Genomic DNA, 6000 nt, shown 5'->3' on the forward strand with positions numbered 1-6000 from the left:
AACTACAGACCAATATCCCTGATGAATATAGTTGCAAAAACCCTCAACAAAAATATTAGCAGATTGCACTCAACAATCTGCTTAAAAAGATCATTCAGCACAATCAAGTGGGGTTTATATCAAGAATGCAAGAATGGTTCAGTATTTTCAAATCCGTTAAAGTGATACACTACATTGACAAAACGAAGAATAAAATTCATGTGTGTTGGAGGCCACGGCACGGTTGGAGTCGTGGATCAAACCAGGCCCTGACCTGTGTCTCCTTTAAAGTCCGGACACCTTGATAAGGGGTTAAGGACAGGAAAGTTGAGTAACACTGAGAAAGGGTCTGTGCTATATGTCGTGCGCTCACCTACGTGGCTTCCCACACGCTCAGAAGGGAACAATGTGATCAGGGTCATGAATTCTTAGTTGGTCCTTGTTGTTCCTGTACTTCCCATAACCCACTCCCTGGTTGATTGTCTTGCATCAATAGTAGCTAATAGCATTAGCCGTGACTACCTGGCATCACGAGGTTTGCTTGTAGTTAATGTACACTTGTTATAGGAACTTGCAGTCATCTGACTAGATGCTGATGTATTACTCCTTCTATTGTGATCTGCCTTATAAATGTTTGTAGATGTGGAATAAAAGCGGCACTGTTGGACATCCTCCTCAGTGCTCCTCCTGCCCCCCATCTCTTTGTCTCTTTCTTTTCACCATCCTCTTACCCTCACGTTCCTGGTCGATTTGTCGCGCCGGCCACGACACATGTGATCATCTCAAATGCTGAAGAAGCATTTGGCAAAATTCAACATCTGTTCATGATGAAAACTCTTAACAAAACAGGTTGAGAGGCAACATACCTCAATGTAATACAAGCAATATATGAAAACCCACAGCTAACATCATACTCAATGATGGAGAAACTGAGAGCTTTTCCTCTAAGATCAGGAACAACCACTTTTATTCAATATAGTACTGGAAGTCCTAACTACAGCAATCAGACAAGAAATAAAAACCATCAAAACTGGGAAGGAAGAAATAATACTGTCACTATTTGCAGATGACAGATACCATACATAGAAAACCCTAAAGACTCCACCCAAAAACTACTCAAAGTGATAAATGAATTCAGTAAAGTTGCAGGGTACAAAATTAATGCCCAGAAATAGACTGTTTCTATACACTAATAATGAAGTAGCAGAAAGAGAAATCAAGAAAACAGTTTCATTTACAGTTACACCAAAATAAATAAAATACCTGGGAATAAACTTAACCAAGGAGGTGAAAAATCTGTACTCTGAGAACTACAAAACACTGATGAAAGACACTGAAGATAACAAACAAATGGAAAGACAGAGCATGCTTATGGCTTGGAAACATTAATATTGATGAAGTTCTAGAACCTAGGTGAGGTTTGGTGGGCTGAGGTCCGGAGCCGATGACCAAGAAAGAATTCTTGAGACATCTTTGGTGCAAAATGGTGGTTTATTAAAGCACGGGGACAGGACCCGTGGGCAGGAAGAGCTGCTGCCCCGGGTTGTGAGGGATGGCAGGTTATGTACCCTGCTGTTGGGGGAAGGTGAGGGGAAGGGAGGTTTCAGTGGAGTTTTCATATGCTAAAGAGGGCCTACAAGGTGCCAGGATGTTCCAGGCCTGCCGGAGGCCTTGCCCTTGCTGCTGGATCAATGTTGTCTTTAGACCAGCCATTAAGATAGTTGGGAGACTTTTTGGTGGGGTGTCACAATCCTGCTATCAATCCTCTTTGTTATTGAGATTTAGAACATTTGTAAGCCAAGGGAGACTCCTGTCTAGCAGGATTGTGAGCTCTGCAAGTTAACTATTTGCTTATTGTTCATGGCAGTCAGGGCTGCCTGAGGGATGCTACACTTCTGGAGGGGAGCGGGTGAAGAGGGGGTGCAAGGCGCCAGCTCCTGCTTTGTCCTCAGCCAGCCTCCTGCTCCCTCATCAATATCATTAAATGTCCATGCTACCTAAAGCAATCTATAGAGTCAATACAATCTCTCTCAAAATACCAATAGCATTTTTCACAAAAATAGAACAAAAGTACTAAAATACTTATCAAATAACTAAAGATGTCAAATAACCAAAGCAATCTTAATAAAGAAGAATAAGCTTTAGGTATCACAATCCCTGGTTTCAAGATATACTACAGAGCTCCAGTGATCAAAAGATTATGGTACAAATACAGAAGTATAGGTCAATGGAGCAGAATGGAAAGTCCAGGAATAAATCAATTCTTTTATAGCTAATCTATGACAAAGGAGGCAAGAATATACAAGAGAGAAAGGAGAAAAGGCCAATTTCTTCAATAAAGAAAGGGAAAGCTGGACACCTACATGCAAATGAATGAAACTGGGCCACTTTCTTTTACCATACACAAAAACAACTAAAAATGGATTAAGAACTAAATGTGAGACTTGAAACCATAAAACTCCTAGAAGAAAACATAAGCAATAATCTCTTTACCATCAGCCTTGGCAACATATTCATAGACAAGTCTCTTCAGCAAGGGAAACAAAAATAAAAATAAACTGTTGGGACTATACCAACATAAAAAAGTTTCACACAATGAAGGAAACCATTAACAAAACAAAAAGGCAACCTACTGAATGGGAGAAGATATTTGCAAATGATGTATCTGACAAGAGGTCAATATCTAAAACATATTAAGAACTTATACAACTCAACACCAAAACAAAAACAAAAACAAAACCAATCTGATTAAAAAATGGGCAGAGGACCTGAATAGACACTTTTCCAAAGAAGACATACAGGCGGCCAACAGACACAAGAAAGAGGCTCAACATCTCATCATTCCCTGATGATTAAAGTAAAATCAAATGCAAGTCAACACCACAAGGAGCTATCATCACCTTACTCCCGTTTGAATGGCTCGCCTCAAAAAGACAAGAAATAACAAGTGTTGGTGAGAATGTGTAGAAAAGGGAACCATTTACGCACTGTTGGTAGGAATGTAAATTGGTGTAGCAACTGTGAAAAACAGCATGGGTCTCCTCAAAAAATTAAAAATAGAAATGTCCTAAGATGCAATAATTCCACTACTGAGTATTTACTCAGAGAAAATGAAAACATTAATTTGAAAAGATAGAAGATATATGCACCTCTATGGTTATTGCAGCATTATTTACAATGGCCAAGATATGGAAGTAACCCATGTGTCCATTCATACAGAAACACACACACACAGAAATATTGTTCAGACATCAAATTGTTCAGAATGAGATCTTGCCATTTGCAACAATATGGATGGATCTAGAGGGTATTACTCTAAGTGAAATAAATCAAGCAAAAAAAGACAAATACCATATAATTTCATTTATATGTGGAGCCTAACAAAAAAATCAAACCAACAAACAAGCAGAAACAGAACCATAAATACAAAGAAGGAACTAAAAGTTTCCAGAGAAGAAGGGATGGGGAGATGGGTAAAATGGGTGAAGGGAAGCAAGAGGCTCAGTCTTCCAGTTATAGAATGAATAAATCATGGGATATAAGGTTTGGAGAATATAGTCAGTTATATTGTAGTAGCATCATGTGGAGACAGTAGCTATGTTTGAGGTCAGCATAGCGTAACAGAGAGAGTGATCAAATCACTCTGCTGTACATTTGAAACTAACATAACATTTGTATGTTAACTCTACTTCAATTTAAAAAATGACTTACAGCCTTGAACGTTAAACTTGAAACCATAAAACTCTGAGAAAAAAAGGTGGTAAGATTCTTGACATTAATCTTGGCAATGATTCTTTGGACTCGACACCAAAAGCTAAGACAGAAAAAGCAAAAATAAACAACGAGGACTATGTCAAGCTGAAAACCTTTTGCACAGGAGAGTAACCATCAACAACATGAAAAAGCAACCTACTGAATGAGAGAAAATATTTGCAAATCTTCTATCAGATAAAATGTTAATACCCAAACTCTATGAAGAACTCATACAACTCAATAGAATAAAAGCAGTCTGGTTTAAAAATGGGCAGAGGGTCTGCATAGACATTTTCCCAAAGGAAATATACAAATGAACAGCAGGTACATGAAAAGGTATTCAACAACACTCATTGTCAGGGAAACGCACAGTGAGATAGCATTTCACACCTGTTAGAATGACTCTGATCAAAAAGGCAAGAAGTAAACATTGGAGAGAATGTGGAAACAAGAGACTGCTTATGAGCTGTTGGTGGAGTGTAAATTGTGTAGCCACTATGGAAAACGGTACACGGAGCTTCTTCAAAACATAAGAACTAGTACTGCCGTATAATCCAGAAATTCCATGGGTGTAGAGCTGAATAAAATTAGAACACTTATCTGCACCCCTTCCCCACCATGTTCACCGCAGCATTATTACAACAGCCAGGACAGGAGAGCAACCTCAGTGTCCATCAGTGGATGAATGAATAAACCAAGTATGGTGTACATATACATGAAGGAATACTATTCAGCCATAAAAAAGAAAGAAATACTGTCATTTGTGACAACATGGATGGCCCTTGAGGGCATTATAGTGACTGAAGTAAAACCGAGAAAGACAAAATACAGTATAATCTCACTTATAAGTGAAATCTTAAAACACACATACCCACAAACTCATATACAGAGAACAGATTAGTGGTTGCCGGAAGTGCAGGGTGAGTTGTAGGAGGAGAAATGGATGAATAAGGTCAAAAGGTACAAAATTCCAGTTATAAAATAAGCAGGTCATGGAGATGTAATACATAGCACAGTTACTGTTGGTAATACTATATGTCATGTTCGAAAGTTGCTAAGAGAATAAACTTTAAAGTTCTTATTATAAGAAAAAAACTTTTGTAACTAGGTATGGAGACAGATGTTAACTAGACTCCTTATGGTAATCATTTTGCCATATATATATATATATATATATATATATATATATATATCATTATGTAGTACACATGAAACAAATGTTACATGTCCATTATACTTCAATTTAAAAAAGGAAGAGCAATGTACTGTAACACCAGGATTGTAAAGAACTGCTACAACATGAATGAATTTCACAAATGTCATGTTGAGTAGAGAAGCCAGATTTTAAAAATATATATGTACTATGCAATTCAATTTATAAGTTCAAGAACAGACAGCACTAAGCGACAATTACCCAACCCCACCAGTGGTTGCCTCTAGGTGGGAATGGACTAGTCCCAGCTGGAAAGACATAAAAGAAACTTCTACAGTGCTAGACTCACTCTACATCTTAATCTGGGAGATGATTCATGGTTATAAATATGTTCAAAAATGACTAAGCTGTACAATTAAGATGAGCTTACTTTAAACATTTTATGTAGGTCATACCTCAAACGGGGGCGGGGGGGGTGTGGGTACCAATGATTGAGAAGGAACTTCTGAGCAAAAACTAGCATTTTTTTAATACCTTTGAATCCATTATGCTCTCACTGTGCCCTCTCTCCCACCTCCTCCTTACCACCCTTTCTACAAGGAATACCTTATTCACACCCAACAGAGAAATGGACAGCTTGGGTCTGTAACAAAGCATTGTGTTTTCAAGCACAGGTAATTGTTATTATTTTTTGAGGATTTTATTTATTTATTTGACACACAGAGATCACAAGTAGGCAGAGGGGGGCGGGGAAGCAGGCTCCCCAGTGAGCAGAGAGTCATATGCAGTGCTCAATGCCAGGACCCTGAGATCATGAGCTGAGCCGAAGACAGAAGCTTAACCCACTGAGCCCCCAGGCGCCCTGAGCACAGGTCAGTAATTGTATATGGGAGTATACGCTGCTACATACAAATTAACTGATTGGAGCACAACCTTTCAAGGTTTAACACAGAATAAGCTTCATGGTAAAAAGAGCACCTCTATGACTTTTTTTTTAAGTTTTAATTTTTTTTTTTTAAGATTTTATGTATTTGTTGGAGAGCGAATGCACACAGAAGCAGGGGGAACAGTGGGCAAAGGGAGAGGCAGGCTCCCTGCTGAGCAAGGAGCTGACT

Source organism: Mustela nigripes, chromosome 5, assembly GCF_022355385.1.
Source record: "Mustela nigripes isolate SB6536 chromosome 5, MUSNIG.SB6536, whole genome shotgun sequence".
Classification (NCBI taxonomy): domain Eukaryota; kingdom Metazoa; phylum Chordata; class Mammalia; order Carnivora; family Mustelidae; genus Mustela; species Mustela nigripes.